Source organism: Hyperolius riggenbachi, chromosome 10, assembly GCF_040937935.1.
Source record: "Hyperolius riggenbachi isolate aHypRig1 chromosome 10, aHypRig1.pri, whole genome shotgun sequence".
NCBI classification, from domain to species: domain Eukaryota; kingdom Metazoa; phylum Chordata; class Amphibia; order Anura; family Hyperoliidae; genus Hyperolius; species Hyperolius riggenbachi.
In genome coordinates, this window is record NC_090655.1 from 42,854,693 (window position 1) to 42,874,934 (window position 20,242).

Sequence of the window (20,242 nt, forward strand, 5' to 3'; positions counted from 1 at the left end):
ATCGAAACGGCCGTGAAATCGCCGTGCACACCGCTGACAGAACGATGGATTTCTGTCCGAAATCCATCATTCCCGTCGATCCATCCGTGTGGAAGATTTTTCTCGGTCGCCGGCGGGTCGGGAGTGCGTCGATAGCGGCGTTCGAATGCCCGACGCAATACAGCGGGTATACATTACCTGCTCCGCCGGCGCGAGTCCCCGCTGTCACCTCCCGGCTGGCATCTTCTCCCATTACCTTCCGCATCACGGCATCAGTGTATAACTTCCTGTGTCACTGCAGTGACAGCGGAAGTACAAATAGAGGGCGCTCTATTTGAACTTCCACTGTCACCGGAGTGACAGAAAGTTATACACGGATGTGTGATGCGGAAGGTGATGGAAGAAGATGCCAGCTGGGAGCCGTTGCGGCGAAGATGCCGGGACCAGGCTTCAGGTAATGTATGCGGGGGGGACAGGCGACAGCGGCAGCTCAGCATATGGTAAATCGGTTTCAGGCTGAAAGCGATTCACAATCTGTTTGCAGTAAGGTGGCCATACGAACCCTCTCTGATCAGATTCGATCAGAGAGGGATCTATCTTTTGGTCGAATCTGATGACAAATCGACCAGTGTATGGCCACCTAGTCTCCTCTGCCTGATTACTTCCCTTACTGCCCTTCACTATAGAAAGTGCATTGTTTCAGCCTAAGAAATGTTGGCCTATCAGAGAGGAACAGAGGTGTGGGAGGGGAAAACCAGGGAAAGAGTCTTCAGCCAATCAGGTTGCATTATTTAAGTCTGAGGGGAAATACAGAAGCAAAAAAAGACAACCCAGCATGCCCTGCAACTTTTCTTTTGTGTACCAAATTTTCTGTGTACCAAATAAGAGTCAGGTAAACTGGGGAATGATCATTTATCAACAAGAAAAGTAATAGTGATTTTAACTTTAGGATTGCATGATTAGCATCCCTATTACTTGTTTACCAGATAAAAATAAAGAACGGATTTTTGATTTTATGCCCGACAGTTACTCTTTAACATCCTGAGCTTTTAGATTGGCTCATCTCCCGTGGCAGTCAGGTGACATGGGAGAGATCAAATTACAACTTGTGATTAGATTAAAATGAGGGGGGATTAGACAGGCTAAACTCTCTAAATACATAAAGGGTGCATTTCTCTATGTTGTCCTTCTGTCCTGTGCAAGAGTTCAGGTCCACTTTAAGGGGGAAAAGAAGTAAAGGTGGTCATACATCAGGTGACTTGGTGGCTGATAAACCATTTAATTCAGTTATTATAATCGACTTGGCTGAAAATCTGTGCTGTCAAGTGCGTATAAGTGAGCATAGTGAAACCAGAGATGACCGCTGTGGCACAAAATAAACACATCCCCCCAATAGATTTTACAAAATAAATACTATACCTGGTGTTTTCGCTGCTCTGGTGTGCCGCTTTTTGTGTTCTTTTACGATAACTCCACGCAAAACACAGTTCATCAGAAAAGCATATTATTTAGTGGGCTGTGTGCAAAATGAAATCACCATTTCTAAAAACCTCTTATGACTATCAAATATAGATAAATAAAACATTTTTCAATATACCCTTACATTAGCAGCTCCTCCCATCTCATCACTGCTCTCTGTGATGCTGCAGGTATACAGAAAGGGGAAAGCAGAGCCAGCAGGGGGCAGGCTGGGGCTTGAAAAGACATCAGAGAACACAGACTCAGCTATAATGATTCCTGAGCAAAGCCAGACTGATCGCTCAGTCGGGGATTATATCAGGGCTGATAACAAGCAGGCTGAGCAGTAAATAATGAAACAGAGAGCAGGGTAGGTGTTTTCTCTAATGTCCCCACTGATATATATGGTGGAATACATGTGGGTGCTTTGTCGCTGGTTCACTTTAAACTCTTTACTATGATTACTTCTCATGATGTTCTGCTTCCGGAGTAAAACGCACTACCTAAGATCGTATCACAAATCATTTGTAAATATTCAAAGTAATTGGTAAGGAAGAACTGTATATTTCTCAAGGTAAGTATTTTTCCCTTTTATTTTTTAGCCTCAGTATTGGACACCTGTTTCTGATTTGTGAAAGCTTCCACACCTGAGGTAAAATACTTCTAATTCTTTTGAAAAGCCTGATAAGCAAATGTCTTAGTCTGTCAGTGTAAAAATATAAAGTGGCCCTGAACTCAGAAGTCCTCTCTGCTCTAAAAGATACGCAACAGCATAATAACCTGTAAACAAAAAACATTTGTTACAGCTGATAGAAATCCTAAAATAAATCTGCATTGTTTATACTTCCTGATTCATGGAAGCAGACATATTGTCATCATGTGCTTTCAAATGAGCTTTTCTGCCATCTTTGCCATAGGCAGTCATGTGACCCAGGGTAGAGATCAAATTACAGCTTGTGATTAGAGACAAATGAGGGGGAATTAGACAGGCTAAACTCTCTAAATACATACATGGTGCATTTCTCTGTGATTTCCTTCTGTCCTGTGAAAACGTTCAGGTTCACTTTAATGGAAACTTAAAGTTCGGTGCCCGGGGTTACTTATCTAGTGCTTCTTGTAGCCCCCTGTAGTCCTGGTCCCTCTCTGACATTCTGTGCCAATCTAGTCAGCAGCTGTCCCCTTCCGACGGTTGCATGCATGGCCTAGTGTCTCTCTGATTGCGCTCCTGTGGATGAGTGTTCTGAGCAGTTCATAAAAATTGCCATGGTTACAGGAACACGCTCAAGGAGATGCATTGCCGGAGACGCGCATGCGCAGTAGCCAACGACTAGCTCAGTCAGCCAGCTTTTGGCAGGGCACGGCTTCTGAACGCGTCAGACCAGAATGACAGCAAGGGACCTGAAGGACTATGGGGACTAGAAAAAGCCCCAGGTAAGATGCACCGAGTGCCTTAGGTTCACTTAAAGAGAACCCGAGGTGGGTTTTAAGAATCCTATTAGCACACAGAGGCTGGTTCTGCATATAATCACCAGCCTCTGTTACTATAACTGTCCCCCCCCCCCCTGCGCTCTGCTGTCCTCCCCCAAAAGAAACCGCCGTGCTAGCGACACTCAGACTGTTTACATGCAGACTGTCACTCTCCGCCACTCCCCGCCTCCTCTATATCGCTGCTCCCCGCCTGCGTCCCTTCCCTCCAATCAGCTCACAGAAGCGGGGAGGGAAGGAACGCAGGCGGGGAGCGGCGATAGAGAGGAGGCGGGGGAGCTGCGTAGAGTGACAGTCTGCATGTAAACAGCCTGCTAGCGACACACTGTGTGTCGCTAGCACGACAGTTTCTTTTTTGGGGGGGGACAGCAGAGCGCAGGGGGGAGGCGGGGGTGGGGGGAGGCGGGGCAAACAGTATAGTAACAGAGGCTGGTGATTATATGCAGAACCAGCCTCTGTATGCTAATAGGATACTTAAAAACCCACCTTGGGTTCTTTTTAAGTTACCCTTTTTTTTTTCTCCTGAGTTATTGGACTAATTCTAAAGTATGTACCGTATTTTTCAGACTATAAGACGCACTTTTTCTCCCCCAAAAGTGTGTGTGGGGGGGGGAGTTGGTGCGCCTTCTAGTCCGAATACTAAATTTTGTGACTGCCACCATCCTTCCACTTGTCCCCTCTGGTGTCTGCTGTCCCCTGCCCATCCTCTCTGGTGTACACTGTCCCCCTCCCCCCTCTCTGGTATCGCTGTCCCCCATCCCCGTGACCCCTCTGCTGTCATCTGTCCCTTTAACATAGATGCCGCGAGCGCTGCAGATTACTAAGTACCGGTATATACACACCGAGGGAAGGGGCCACACATCTTCACATATCCCTTCTTCACTCCAGTGTCCTTTACCATCCCGATGGAGAACGCTGCAGGTTACCGTCAAGTTTTTTCAGAACACGGGAAGGAGCCACACAGCTTCGGAATGCAATGCCCAATCAGGCAGGGGGCGCTGCCCGAGACGGCCAATCACAGCCCTCTCTGCTCACTGCTTTCGCCCAACCACCAGCCCGGCTGATAGAGCCTTTGTCCCGCCCTCCAGACTATCGGGAAGTCTGTGATTGGCCGTCTTGCGCAGCGCCCCCTGCCTGATTGGGCATTGTGTTCTGAAGCTGTGTGGCTCCTTCCCGTGTTCTGAAAAAACTTGCCGGTAACCTGCAGCGTTCTCCATCGGGGGGTAAAGGACACCGGAGTGGAGGAGGGATATGTGAAGATGTGTGGCCCCTTCCCTCGGTGTGTATATACTGGTACTTAGTAATCTGCAGCGCTCGGCATCCATTTTAAAGAGACAGATGACGACAGCAGAGGGGTCACGGGGATCGAGGACAGCGATACCAGAGAGGGGGGAGGGTGGACAGTGTACACCACAGGGGATGATGGGCAGAGGACAGGGATACCAAAGGGGGGAGGGGGACAGCGTACACCAGAGGGGATGATGGTCAGGGGACAGCAGACATCAGAGAAGGGGGAGGGGACAGTGTACCCCAGAGGGAATGATGGGCAGGGGACAGCAGACACCAGAGGGGGGGGGGACAGCAGACACCAGAGGGGATGATGGGCAGGGGACAGCAGACACCAGAAGGGGGGGGGGGGGCAGCAGACACCAGAGGGGATGATGGACAGGGGACTGCAGACACCAGAGGGTGGGACAGAGTACCCCAGAGAGAATGATGGGCAGGGGACAGCAGACACCAAAGGGGGGGGGGACAGCAGACACCAGAGGGTGGGACAGAGTACCCCAGAGAGAATGATGGGCAGGGGACAGCAGACACCAAAGGGGGGGGGGACAGCAGACACCAGAGGGGGGGACAGTGTACCCCAGAGAGAATGATGGGCAGGGGACAGCAGACACCATAGGGGGGGGGGGGGCAGCAGACACCATAGGGGATGATGGGCAGAGGACAGCAGACATCAGAGGGGGGGAGGACAGCAGACACCAGAGGGGATGATGGGCAGAGGACAGCAGACACCAGAGGGGGGGGGGGCAGTGTACCCCATAGAGAATGATGGGCAGGGGACAGCAGACACCAGAGGGGGGGGGGGACAGCAGATGAGATCATGGGGATACAGGAGGAAATGAGGACACAAGGTGTACAAGGAAGGCACAAGGGGGACAATAATTGGGGCAGAACATATACAAGATGCTCCTGGACCATGGACGCACCAGGTTTAGTATAATTTTTTTATCATGATTTTTATGCTCTAAACTTGGGTGCGTCTTATAGTCCGGAGCGTCTTATAGTCCGAAAAATACGGTACTCTTTGAAGTATCCCAAGCTTATAAAGCTTCCATTGAAGAACTCCGTCGCTGAGATTCATTCCTGAAGAAGGAAACAATACTGAGGTTCACAAAATGTTGTCTTCAAAACTCAGCTTTGCATGAATATATTGTAATATGTGCTTTGTTTGGGCAGGGCTAGATTTACAACTCAGGAGCCTGTAGGCACAGCCATTCTGGCGCACTAAACTCTGACCGTTAATAAACACCCCCAAATAAAAATGATTGAACTCTAATCCCTGCCACTTGTCACTAACTGTCCTTAGAATCTTACACTGGCCCACACATCAAATGCAGATAACATGCCCCCCACACATCAAATGTAGAGAACATGCCCCAAAATGCAGATAACCTGTCTCCCACAAATCAGGGGTAGGGAGAGGTCACTGGGTGCTGCTTGTGGTAGGGAGAGGTCACTGGGTACTTCTTGTGGTAGGGAAAGGTCACTGGGTGCTGCTTGTGGTAGGGAGAGGTCACTGGGTGCTGCTTGTGGTAGGGAGAGGTCACTGGGTACTTCTTGTGGTAGGGAAAGGTCACTGGGTGCTGCTTGTGGTAGGGAGAGGTCACTGGGTACTTCTTGTGGTAGGGAGAGGTCACTGGGTGCTGCTTGTGGTAGGGAGAGGTCACTGGGTGCTGCTTGTGGTAGGGAGAGGTCACTGGGTACTTCTTGTGGTAGGGAGAGGTCACTGGGTGCTGCTTGTGGTAGGGAGAGGTCACTGGGTGCTTCTTGTGGTAGGGAGAGGTCACTGGGTGCTGCTTGTGGTAGGGAGAGGTCACTGGGTGCTGCTTGTGGTAGGGAAAGGTCACTGGGTGCTGCTGGTAGACATAATCTTACCTGATAATGGAGGGGAGGTGAGGCAAGGCCGGCTCTGCGATTAAAGTTGTTTATTGGAACAATATAAAAATCCCTTACAGTCAGCGGTACAGTCAGATGCTAGAGCGGGTTAAGTGGGCGCCTCGCCTCACCTCTCCTCCATTACTAGATTGCTTACTGCTATACTGCCCTAAGCACGCCATTTAAAGGGATCCACGTCCTTACAGTCCATAGCCAACCACAGTCGTGCCCAGTCTCCTGCTGCAGTTACATAGAGTGCTGGAACCCCACTTTTCTCGCTTTGTACATAATCTTACCTGCTCTCATGCCGATGCCAGATACTTGTGTTGATAGGCCCTACTCTCCAGGATTACCGTAAGGCTGTTCTTCACTCCACTCCTACTTGTAAGTGCCATAGGCGGGGCTACCCTCAGAAAAGAGGTGGGGCTTATGTATGATGTGGGCAGGGTCTTCTCCCGATTGGGAGGTGGGCTTTGTCCGGGACTATAGTTTTCCCCGCATCTAGAAACATGGGACGGACAGGTCAACGGGACCTACCTGCCTGTCCTGCTTCTCTCACTCTCCCAGTTGCTCTTTCTTCTTTGCAGTTGGCCCTCGCTCTCCCCCCAAGCTGCTCTGGTGCTCGGCCACAGTGGCTGCAAACTGTACGTGTGGCATGGCGGAGCGAGAGGCGGGTAGAAGACAGAGAGAGCCCCAGCAGCAGATTTAATTGGCTGGAGTGCAGGAACTAAGGAGTCATAACCAATGTAAAGTGCAGAGCAGCCACCAGTGGATCAAGGCTGACTCTGCTGGCAGCACTAAACCTCTTACTATGTCAGAGTTGGAAAGGAGCAGAGCGGCTCTTGGGGACATCTGTGTGGCCCGCTCCTCCCACATCAGACACCTGTAGGCACGTGCCTACAATGCCTTATGGGGATTCCGGCCCTGAGTTTGGGACAACCTCTCCAAACTATTGTTCAAATAGAGGTGTAATACCCCCAGTAGGAGAGTACACCTTTGTTACTTTCCCTAACACTTTGAGTAGAGGGAATTATTTTATATATTCTATACATCTGCATGATAAGAACCCTGTATTGGTAAATTGTGCAATTAGTTTTTGCGTTTTAAGTGCACAGATTTCACTCAGCATACTAATGTCTCATGCGTTTGCTTGCTCTGTTCATTCATGGTTTGTTTTTTTAAAGATCTGTAACCAATTTAGAATGTTCCTGTCAGCTGCTATCACGCCCTGTTTCTGACCTTATGATTTCTAGTCTGCCTGGCCATGCTCTGCAGCTAAGAGGTGCTGGATCAAAGAGCAGTAACGCTATGTTTTTTTGGAATAGTCTATTTTATTCCATTTTTCAGACAAGGCTTTTCTAAATATTATTATTATTTTTTTTTTCTTTTTTGTATTGGAGATTAACTACTTCTACTTAACTACTGCTGCTACTTATAGTAAAAACTAAGCTACACTTGTGGCTACTTAAAGAGGACCTGAACTCAGAACATCCCCTCTGCTCTAAAAGATAAGCAACAGCATAATAACCTTTAACCACTTCGCATCCAGACCTTTTTTCCCACTTATTGACCAGAGCAGTTTTGACGGTTTAGCTATGTCCTGATTTAATCAGAAATACTGTATCCCTACTTACGACACAGAAATGGAATATATATTGTTTTTTTCAAGACAAACTAGGCTTTCATTGTACGCTATTTTTTCCCTCGAACAACTTTTTTTTTCTATGAATTTTAATGGGAAAACAAAGAAAAAAATAGAAAAAAACATTTAGGAACAGGAAGCCCCAGGTATGTGTAAAGCTTTTATTATAGCTCGTCTCTGGTACACTTTAAAGAGAACCCGAGGTGTGTTTAAAGAATGTTATCTGCATACAGAGGCTGGATCTGCCTATACAGCCCAGCCTCTGTTGCTATCCCAAACCCCACTAAGGTCCCCCTGCACTCTGCAATCCCCCATAAATCACAGCCGTGCTGTGAGGCTGTGTTTACATCTGTAGTGTCAGTCTCGGCTGCTCCCCCGCCTCCTGCATAGCTCTGGTCCCTGCCCCCATCCCTTCCCTCCAATCAGCAGGGAGGGAAGGGATGCAGGAGGGGACCGGAGTTCTGCAGGAGGCGGGGAGAGCAGCAGACTGACACTATAGAGATAAACACAGCCAGCTCTGACAAGCTGTTTGTCAGGAGCGTGGCTGTGATTTATGAGGGATTGCAGAGTGCAGGGGGACCTTAGGGAGGTTTGGGATAGCAACAGAGGCTGGGCTGTATAGGCAGATCCAGCCTCTGTATGCAGATAACATTCTTCAAACCCACCTCGGGTTCTCTTTGAGGAGCCAGATTTGCATGCTCCCCAGTCGGTTAAAAGGACCAGATCAGGCAATTAAGTTTGTCGGTTCCACGTATCCAAACATATAAAGGCAAGCCCCAGAGCAACACCATGGCTAATCCTATTTTGGAGTTTCTTTGATAAAATGGGGTACGATTGCATCCTTCACCAACAGCAATACCAACAGTGATACTGTCCTTTATGGAACACAAAATTGAATGGACAAAAAGTTGAATAAATTGTTATTAATGGCGCCAGAGACCCTACAGGCCTTTTTCCACTACATCTGAATCTGTGTGCATTTTCTGCACACAAATTTGCATAGCAATATGTTTAAATAGGCCTGTTGTTGCCATTGTGTGCAGAATCTTTTGCAGATCTGTGTAGAAAAAAATTTGCACATCAGTGTTGTCAGTTTTTACATGCCGCATGACATGCTTGCATTTTTGCGATCAAAAGAAACACGCACCCCCCAAAAAATAGCGATTTACACATGCAAAATTGCATGTTAAAAACGGATGTATACATATGCAAACTCGCATCCCTCCCCCAAACAAAAAAACCATACGAATTTGCATGCTTCTAATAGAAACCTCCGCTAAAGCTTAAAGAGACATTATAACTAGGAAAACCTCCCCTGGGGGGTACTCACCTCGGGAGGGGGAAGCCTCCGGATCCTAATGAGGCTTCCCCCGTCGTCCTCTGTCCCACGGGGGTTTTGCTGTAGCCCTTCAAAGCAGGACCGACAAATCCGTCAGCCTGTTCAATATTTACCTTTCCAGGCTCCAGCGGGGGCGCTGTCTTTCGGCTCCGAAGTAGACGGAAATACCCGATCTCAGTCGCAGGCGTCGGAGACTTGCGCCTGCGCAGTAGAACAGACCCGACTGAGGTCGGGTATTTCCGCCTACTTCGGAGTGCAGTGCTGCTACTACGCCTGCGCTGGAGCCGGTAAGGTAAATATTTACATCGCTGATGTTCGGAGGGGCACAGCGGGACCCCTGTGGGACGCAAGAGGACGGGGAAGCCTCGATAGGATCCGGAGGCTTCCCCCTCACTAGGTGAGTACCCCCCAGGGGCCGTTTTTCTCAGTACAGATTTTCTTTAAGTACACACGCTGAATTAAACTTGGCCAAGACAGCTGTTAAGGACCAGCAAGAATCTAGCATGTGGACTGGAGCCTCCTAAAGATCCGGCATGCCAATTTTTTTTATGACACCCAACCGACTCTCGAGCACAGACGCTGCTTCCCCGGTCCATAGCAACAGACTCTTCGCTAGTCTCTAGGCTAGTGGTGCCACTGTACAGAATGCTGTCCCATATTGATGCCTGAGGGGTGGAGTCCTGATCCCTACTGGCATCAGTTCTCGTACGTGTGTTTGTGTCCTAACCCTTATGAGAGGAGATCTACAGTAACAAATAAAAGTCATCTGAATTGGCTCACATGAAACTGGCAGAAACGCATAGCAACTGAAGAGTTGGATCTACCTAATAATCAGTATGAGGATAACGCAGCCCTATTCAGGATAGATTCCCAAAGCTGATCAAAGCCAATCTCATTCTAGCCTCCCTACACCAATGGCCCTCCTATAGAGAAGTTCAATATATAAGATAGTGTGGTCAGTGTGGCACTCACTATGTTTCAAAGTTGAATGAAATAAAGGTTGGAAGCAATCTCACATTGTATAGGAACTTTCTCCGCTCTTTCTGCTGAAATGACTCATTGGTGTCCTCCAGCTACGTGGGTAGATGGAAGGCAGAATATACAATAGAAGCAGAATGGGGACACCGTCCAACGCAAGGCAATCATTTATTGTAGTGTCTGTCCAGCATAATCCAGCTTAACCAGACCGTTGCACAGTTACCAACAGCGGCATGTGCTTTTGTCACTGTGCCTTTAAAGAGGAACTCCAGTGAAAATGTAAAAAAAAAGTGCTTCATTTTTATAATAATTATGTATAAATGGTTTAGTCAGTGTTTGCTCACTGTAAAATCTTTCTTCTCCCTGATTTACACTCTGACATTTATCACATGGTGACATTTTTACTGCTGGCAGGTGATAGTGGAAGGGGATGCTGCTTGCTTTTTTGGCAGTTGGAAACAGCTGTAAACAGCTATTTCCCACAATGCAATGAGGTTCAGACCGGAAACTGTCAGTACCATGGTCCTAACATCACACTGTGGGAGGGGTTTCACCACAATATCAGCCATACAGCGCCCCCCGATGGTCTGTTTGTGAAAAGGAATAGATTTCTCATGGGAAAGGGGGTATCAGCTACTGATTGGGATGAAGTTCAATTCTTGGTTATGGTTTCTCTTTCACATGGGTGCAGAGGTGGGCGGTGAGGCACTAGAATGACTGATGACGTTTGTATGGATGATTGGTTACAATGGGTCAAAGGCAACTCTATACAGGACCTTATGCCTAGTACACACCATGCAATTTCCTGTCAGATAGATTGGTTGAAACTATTATTTCCAACTGGTCCAGTCTGATTTCAGATAATTTTTCTGATGACTTCTATACAAAATTGATCATAAATCAGATCGGACCTACCGGAAATAATCAGTTTGACCCGTCTATCTGACTGTAAAGATAGCATGGTGTGTACCAGGCAATACGGACTTCAGTGTATGATATATTGTGTTTGTATTTCATCTGTACGCTTTGCAGTTTGCAGAGTTCTCCTGTTTGATAACTGCACTTAAAGGGCCTTTCATGACAGCCCAGCATGCCAGCAGGAAGTCCAGCATGCTGTGAGCTGCTTTTCAACTGTATTTACTTTACTGTAAAACACTCTGGAGAATGAGCACCTGTTTAAAGCCTTCTCTACCAGATAATGAATACATGTGATCTCATACTAATCAGACAGTGAAACAGGAGGGAAGGTAAGCTGCTGGTAACTGGTAGTTTCTCTTCACCAGTATATTACTGTACCGAGGCTGAGAGAATATAATGAATATGGGGGTTAAGTGCAGGGGCTGAATTATCTCTTGTTGTGTGAGTGATTTTCATGCTGTTTCCCCTACTGAAGGCAGCACCGCTGGTGTAAAATGAACAGCAGCGTACAGAGAAGCGTGCGCTCGGAATGCTCTTCCTGAATGCATGGAACTAATTTGCTGGTTTCCGTACCACGCACATCATGTCTGTAAATTGGACAGGAGCCTTAATGTGTTCAGAACAAAGCCTTATGTGGAGTGCTTGATGTGTGTCTGCAGATGACTTTCCACATTGAAGGCCTGGTTTTCACACTGTTCCTGTCACCTCAGTACAGCACAGACCGCACTGAGCACCCCACTGGGCAGATGCAGGACTGTGTGTAATGACTTGTCCATTGTTAATGTTTTTTTTTTCCTGGTTTACTGTCAAAGGTAGTGGCTGCTTCACACAGGTAATTTGCTTTCTTAAAAGGACCACTCCAGCGAAAAAAGTAAGCAGTTAAAATCTGACAGAACCGTCAGGTATTGAACTAGTCCATCTCCTCATAGGGGATGCTCTGGGTTTTCTTTGTTTTCTAAAGCATTTTTAGCAGCAGTTTAAGTGCTAAAATAGTTAGATGCCAGCCTCCCTACCTATTTGCACAATATTTTTTTTCAGTTACACTATGGACTAGTCTAAAACCTGTCGGCTCTATCAGATTTTAACTGCTTACTTTTTTCGCTGGAGTGGTTCTTTAAACCAGAATGTATTTGTAATAATTCATCTTTAAAGGACAACTGAAGCGAGAGGGATATGGAGGCTGCTATATTTATTTCCTTTTAACTACCCTAGGACCGATCCACTCCAATTGGCGTCAGGTCCTGGAGCCGGCTACTGCAGGAGATCCCGCGCAGGCTGCGCTTGCATCTCCTGCTTGGGGCCTTCAGTCTCGGGAGACTGTTAGACGCCAAAACCGCTGTCTAATTACCATGTACAGCAATGCGATCTGCAGCAGCGCTGTACTGGGGACAGCCGTGTGACACGGCTGTCCCCTCCTGTGTCTCGGCAGTGATCGGCTGTCATAGCTGATCACATGGATTGGCTGGCGGGCGGAGGGAGGGGGCAATATATAAAAATAAAATTAAAAAATAGCAAAATTTATTAAAAAAAACGAATCTTTATTTAAAAATAGACCAACAAATAAACATCTGGGGGGCCATCTGACCACACCAACAGAGAGCATTGTTGGTGGGGAGAAAAGGAGGGGGGAATCAGTTGTGTGCTGTGTGGTGCGGCCCTCACAAAAATTAACCTGGTCTTTAGGGGGGGTTTCCACTGTGGTCCTCAAGTGGTTAAACAACACCAGTTGCCTGGAAGCCCTGCTGATCTATTTGGCTGTAGTAGTGTCTGAATAACACCAGAAACAAGCATGCAGCTAATCTTGTCAGTTCTGACAATAATGTCAGAAACATCTGATCTGCATTTTCTTGTTCAGGGTCTATGGCTAAACATATTAGAGGTAGAGGATCAGCAGCATAGCCAGGTAACTGAAATTAAAGTAAGTAAATAAACATGGCAGCCTCCAGATCCCTCTCACTTCAGTTGTCCTTTAAGTGAGCTACTGTGGTGTCCCATGATGCATCACTCCCGAATATGCACATCATCTCTTTATGTCCCAAAAGCCAGGCTCACATCCAGAGCTGCTGGTGTTTTAAGAAGGATAACTTGCGTTGCTTTTTAGTAGGAAGGCTTTTTGGTCTCTCTTAGCCCCTTATACAACTTGGATAAAAAAAAGCACAAAAAAAAGGCGCAGGGTGATGTCTGTAATGAGATGTTCTTACTAACTCTAACGTTTTAGGTCATTTCTAAAACGTTACATTACATATGCCTAACGCTAACCTTCCCCCTACCTATGCCTAACACTAGCACCCACCACTAGAATGTAAGCCTCAATGCCTGCTGTAATGGAACCCAGTCACCCAAACGAAGTGCTGGTTCACATGGATGCTTGGCAGCGTTTACCGTGAAGCGTTCGGGACTAAACGCTCCCATTGAAGTGATCAGAGCGCTGAGTTTGTGCAATTGACAGTAATCAAAGGTTACCGGCAATTACAGTCAATTGCGCAAACGCGGTGCTCCGATCCTGATTTAACACGTCTTTTCTGCTGGACCTAGAAGCCGCATGCGACGTCCAGGGTCGCCTAGCCACCGCGGCTTCATGCCCCCTTGCGGGGACGAAAAGCATTCAGTCTGGCATTGCTCAGGAATGATTATAGCCGAGTCATTATAGCGGAGCCAGAAGGGGGCAGGCTTGGGCTTGAAAAGACATCAGAGAAGACAGACTCAGCTATAATCATTCCTTAGCAAAGCCAGACTGAATGCTCAGTGGGGGATTTTATCAGGGCTATTTAGAAGCAGGCTGAGTAGTGAAGAATGAAACAGAGAGCAGGGTAGGTGTTTTCTCTAATGTTCCCACTGATATATATGGTAAAATACATGAGGGTGCTTCGTCTCTTGTTCATTTTAAGCGCTTTCAGTCCTATGGGAGAAAAGAGCTTTACAAATGTTGTTGTTGTGTTTACAAACTAGCTGCTTTGCCGACTTTGAGCTGATACAGCTGAAAGATCAAATTACACTCGTGATTAGTCACAGATGTGGGGGAAATAGACGGGCTAAACTCTCTAAAAACATACAGGGTGCATTTCTCTGTTTTTCCTATGTCCTGTGCAAGAGTTCAGGTCCACTTTAAGCTCCTTTAAAGGGAAGGTTCAGGGAGGGTGCCTAAAAAATTAAAAATCAATTTCCACTTACCTGGGGCTTCCTCCAGCCTGTGGCAGGCAGGAGGTGCCCTCGCCACCGCTCCGCAGGCTCCCGGTGGTCTCCGGTGGCCGACCCGACCTGGCCAGGCCGGCTGCCAGGTCGGGCTCTTCTGCGCTCCAAGGCCCGGCACTTCTGCGTCCCACGCCGGCGCGCTGACGTCATCGGGCGTCCGCCCCGCTGTACTGCGCAGGAGCAGAACTACTGCGCATGCGCAGTACAGCCCGGCGGATGTCCGATGACGTCAGCGCGCCGGCGTGGGACGCAGAAGTGCCGGGCCTTGGAGCGCAGAAGAGCCCGACCTGCCAGCCGGCCTGGCCTGGCCAGGTCGGGTCGGCCACCGGAGACCACCGGGAGCCTGCGGAGCGGCAGCGAGGGCACCTCCTGCTTGCCACGGGCTGGAGGAAGCCCCAGGTAAGTGGAAATTGATTTTTATTTTTTAGGCACCCTCCCTGAACCTTCCCTTTAACACGTTTCTCACCTTATCTAGTTATTTTTCTCTTCCATAATGGATGGCAATGTTATGTTACTTCTCACGTGCCTCATTCCACCTCTGGAATGCCCTTCCACAGCACATCCGTCACTCTCCCACCTTTGCAATCTTTAAACGCTCCCTCAAAACTCACCTTTTCCAACAAGCATATGCTCTAACTTAGGCCATTCACCTTTTGACCTCACGTCTAGTTTGACTCCTTACTAAATAATCTAATCATGTACAGCCTGTATGTATACTGTATACTTCCCCACCTCTTGTTTCCCCCCATTCCTTTAGATTGTAAGCTCACAAGGGCAGGGCTCTCACCCTTCTGTGTCTTGGAATCTTATTTAATAGCTTGCTCTGTTATGCATTTTATTCCTCGTGTAATGCTCGGCATACGCGACTCTTTTCTGAGCCATTAAGATGGCTCGATAGATAATTTCCGACTTGTCCAATCTCCCGCTCGATCGTTTCGCCGCTCGATTCCAGATAGCAGTGAATGCATAAGAAAAACGAGCGGAAGATAAGAGTATTGACAGCACAATCGAGCGGTGAAACGATCTAACAGGAGAATCGAGCTGCAAAAACGAGCCGTGTATGCCCAGCATTACATCTGTCATTATAGTCACCAGTTCTGTATTCTGCATCAGTGTCCGTATTTGATGTATATCATTGTGTCATTATGTACCCCTTGTTTGTTTTTCCTATTTTCTACAGCGCCACTGAATAGGTTGGCGCTTTATAAATAAATAATAATAATAATGTTAGAGAATACTTGCTGACAAACACTGGAGAGGCCTTAGATCAGGCTGTGTTTTGTTCCTGTACATCCAGCCAGGCCTGGAGGTCAGTGACCAGTTCAGGGAATCGGAGGAATTCCTTTATAATGGCAGCAGGAATGTCACCTCACAGATTTAGATTTTCAAGTGGCATGGTTGGGATAAACATTACAAGGGTTGGAATGTCTAACAGATAGATAGCTGGGCCCTGTCAGGCATCACATAGCAGCCTCTTGAGAGACACAATCCAGTCCCCAAATGGTGAGAGCAGATAACACACCATAAATACTTCCACTGCAAACAAAGGACTCATTCCAAGTGAAAACCATGAAGGACCTAATCAGGGATGCCATTGTCTAATTACCCCATTCCTAAAGGTAATAACCACACTTTATCATCGCTTTGTCATTCTTGGACACTCACCGTGACATGATAGATGTACAACATGCAGCTGTTACCTCATTACCTAATTATGACTCCTGTGACTTGAAACACTGTGACCAATATTTCTGGCCCTAATATGTTTATAGACTTTTAAAAATGGTCACAGATAAGCCACTGAACATTTGTGTAGTGCTTTTCTCCTGGCGGACTCAAAGCGCCAGAGCTGCAGCCACTGAGATGCACTCCAAAGGCAGTAGCAGTGTTATGGCCCATACTCACGGGCTACAGTTGTCGCCGCAACACGCGGCGCGCGCGTTGCGGCGTCAGGTCGCCCGTGAGTATGAGGCGTTGCACGGGCGCGCACCCCGAACCGTCGCTCGTCGCTGATGTCGCCAGGAGATTGGCGCGGTCAATCGCCTGGCGACAGTTGCCGCCGCAACTCCACCGCAACTGAGTATGCGGACTAGCGGCAGCAACATAATTGAAAATAGACGGCACTTCCGGCGAGGGGGAGGAACGTCGGCGACAGCTTCCGTCGCACAGCTGGTCCCTCTTCCGCGTGTGTACGCGGAAGGACCTGGCGACGAGCTGTCGCTGGCCTGTCGCGCACACGCTCACGTGTGCTGGCGACAGGCCACTTTTGTAGCCCGTGGGTATGGGCCATTAGGGAGGCTTGCCCAAGGTCTCCTCACTGAATAGGTGCTGGTTTACTGAACAGGAAGAGCTGAGATGCAAACTGTGGTCTCCTGTGTCAGAGGCAGAACATTTAATGCTGGGAATACACGGTTCGTTTCTGCTGTGCGTTTCTGCTCTCGATCGTTTTTGACGCTTGATTCTGCAGTTGATTCTTATCTTTCGCTCGGTTTTCTTATCTTTTTCCATTCACTTCTATCAGAAATCGAGCGGCCAAAGAATCGAAAAGGGAGATCGGACATGTCGGAAATTGTCTATCAAACCATCTAATCAGCTAAAAAATGAACAGTGTATTCCCAGCAAAACACTAGCCACTGTTGTAGTTCTATAGCTCTGATATTTACCTCAGTGCTTCACTAAGCACATTGTTTTGTCTCTCTGTGCTGGGACCCACTTGGCGCTCTGACAGCGAATGCCAATTACCAGCGGTCGGCAAAACGCTTTGCCAGTGAATCTTGGTGGTCCCATTTGCAGCGTTGCAATCGCAGAATGATCGCAAAACGCTGCTTGTAGTATTTTGGTATCGATCCCAGAGCGATTGCATCAGTGGCTACAGTAGCCTAACGGCAATCGCTCTGGGAATTGAGGTGAAATTGTGACCCTCTTGTGATTTGGCAAAACGCAGGCCTTTTGTGATTGCAGCAAAGTGCCCATAGTGGGTCCCAGGCTTTAGAAGGGCTCACAATCTTATCTTAATAAATGTAATATTGTCCTTCTTCTCTGCAAGACCCTGCACTTTTGTGTGGAACCATAATATGTCCTCTGAAACGCATACTACACAGTGAAAACAAGCGAACTCTCAATTTAGAGAAACTCCATGTAATCCATACCCCAGTCATTCTAATGTCCCCATCATAATCTAAAGCTACAAACCCACGTCACTATTTTTCAAATCATTTTTCCCACGACCGGCAAATTTTTTTGCAAAACAAGCGTTTGTTTCCGTGATCTCGTGATGTGGGTATGTGTGCACGATTACATGAACTACAGTTTGCGACATGCGCCGTCCCGGTGGATCAGGTCTTTTAAGATCCATGACAACTCCTGCACAACTTCCTGCGATCGTTTGAACTCTTGTTTGCGCCTGTCGTGTGACGTCGCCTGTTCCTGTGGGCAGGAAGATGGATCGGGGAACGCACGTTGGTCTGGTTGCGTCGCTGTGCGTTCCCCGATCGGTTTCCAGGTGCTTACGGGCCTTCAGGCAAATTCTTGTGGAGAGGCGCAGCCAATTCACTTTGTTTTTTATTTTTGAGGTGTGGGAGTGTCTGGGAAGAACATACAAACTCCATGCAGATAGTTTCCTGGCCTAAATTAGTACCCTGGACACCAACGCTACATTATCATGCAGCCCCCTGCTGCTACCGGAGTCTGAAGTTAGTGTTTTAAGTGGGAAACCAATTATGATTTCGGTATGTTGTTGGCATGTGGAAAGAACACACATACTTTAAAACAAGCAAACAAACAAAAAAAATACAAACACAGGAAAAACGTACAAACTCCATGTAGATTGTGTGCTAGCCAAGACCAATTCCTTCCTTTTTTTTTTTATTTATTTTTGTGTGTGTAAAAGCAGTCATTATGAATTTCCTTTGCTGAACTCACTAACCGTTTTAACAATAAGCAGTCTTGGGTTTGACTTGTACTTTATGATTGAGATCTAGAAGGTCAAAGTGCGCTGTGAACATGGAAGCATGGAATTGTCTTTGCAGGGCTGTCTAGAGTTCACAAGTGACACTTTTCTTCCTCTCCCTTCAGCATCCAGCGGGAATCCCAGCTTGCCTTTTTTTCCTGTCTTTATTCTAATGAGGAGGCGGGGCTGCTGGGTCTGGGAGGGTTTGCTCTGTTTGGAATCTCAGTATGGTTTGTGTGTCAGGCTGTTTGTCTGGGTGTAAATGAACAAATGCCTCCCTGTGCCATAGAAGAGGGGGACTGAGCTGATATCCCGCTAGCTGCTATCTTATTTACAACCTTTTGGATTTGCTAAGGACTGCTAAGGAGGATCCACAGAAGTAAGTAACTGCTTGCTGCATGGAAAAAGTTTGTGCTGCGTTACAGTTGGCTCTGTAGCTGGGAGTAAGCTGTAGGAGCTATACTGTCCTTGCATGCTGAAGTCAGGCGATCGGTTTGGCCATGGCTGCTTTGCATATGTTACAAAGACATGTGGTCTTCATTGGGAAAGTGTGTGTACGGAGATCAGTCAATGCTACATGACAAGGCATACCTCGAAAGAGGCTGCTTTAATTATGAACCGCACGGGGTTAGGTTACCGTAGAGTGGAAAAGTCTGCCCTGACATTTGCTTTAGTGATGTAGAGGAACGCTATGGTCGATGAACACGTCTGTATTTTCCATTACCTTATGACTGTGCCCCCTCTGTTTGCTTTCTACAAGGAGCTTTGTACAGTAGAGGCCTGGTTATCTGAAACTCAACTAACCAGCAGTCTCAACCAACCAGCACAAACCACTGGCAGTAGTCACAGTGGTGAAGACCAACTTCTTAGGCTATTTGTGGGCTCTGCTGTACTTAAAGACTGGGCTCCCCGTCTCCCCCAAGGTTAATCTACTTTCAATAAATGTATTTTAACATACAATGCAGAGTACTGGCTCCTCATGTATATAGAGTGGGGTATAGTACTGTATTTGCTGGACCTGCTCTTAACATTGAGTCTCAAACAACCAGAAAGAACACATATCCAGCATCAGCCAATTCCCGTCGGTGCCGGATAACGGAGACTACTGTATTTCTGCACAACGACTAACTGTAGTCGGTCTTTCTGTTAGTTTGATAAACCTGAAGACCAGCACAAGAGTTATAGTTCTGGGAACCACCAAATAATTTGTGACTGGTTTTATTATCCTAAAGAAGAAGAAGAAACAACTGCGTAACCAGGAAATCCTGAACCTTGGCCATGTAGAACGCTCCCACTCGTATCGATGGGCACGTTTGTTAGTGCGCTGACTTCTGAACTGCTAAGCGGCATTTGCTAAACTCAGCAAATAGTCTAAATCCCCACGGCCCACTGGAAAGATGCCCAAATGCTGTAAAAGTGCATTTTGCATCCCTTCGGCTTAACACAGTGTCGTAATGCTTTAGCCAGTTCAAAATAAACACCTTGCTTAACATAAGCCCTGCAGCGAAATGTGTCCATGTCTGCCGGAGCCCTGGGTGCTGGTTAATCATTAGCTGCCTGACAGGTATTAACTCATGTGCTGCAAAGGAAAGAAAACATTCACCACAAGGTACCTTTGTTTAAACAACAACACCGCTCTTCAATGAACATGACATTTTAGTTATAGAAATTGGCATTAATGGATATGTTAAGCTAGCCATAAACGAGTCAATAGCATCCCAACATGACAAGTGATCAGTCAGTCCCCAATCTGCAATAGATTGTGTAGTTGTTTGATTGTACCAACTTGCTAGTGATTTTGCCAGAAAAGGACTAAGATGACGTGGAGCTATAGGCAAGAGTGCAGTTTTTGCCAACCACTGATGAGCATCTGGATTTTTTGTAGGAAGATGTGGTGGGTACTAGCGTCCACCGGGCCCCTAGGCTCTCTCCACGCCCTAGGCAACTGTCTAGGATGATCCATCACTGTATGCTATATAGCACATGCTGCCACTATACACCCCAAAATAGAGATTTTCCGGTTGATAAACTGACCAATATTGATTGAACATTTCTAGATCGGTCATTTAGGAGGCCAAGAGATGCTCTGGCGATTTGAACAGACTTATCATATTGGCTCCCCAAATAACTGTACATCTTTGTC

The 20,242-nt window shown here is 47.3% G+C and overlaps 1 protein-coding gene across 3 annotated transcripts in view; it reads left to right on the plus strand.

The window, feature by feature from the left end:
* Positions 1–2,037: 2,037 nt before the first annotated feature.
* Positions 2,038–20,242, plus strand: part of SORBS1 (sorbin and SH3 domain containing 1) — a 351,749-nt gene continuing 333,544 nt past the window's right edge. The window contains exon 1 of one of the 3 annotated variants that reach the window (XM_068258094.1): positions 2,038–2,089. The gene's annotated coding sequence lies outside the window, so the exon portion shown is untranslated. Of the gene's footprint in view, positions 2,090–18,315; positions 18,479–19,662; positions 19,709–20,242 lie in introns of those variants that run through there. The other 2 variants (XM_068258093.1, XM_068258095.1) reach the window with 2 other exon arrangements.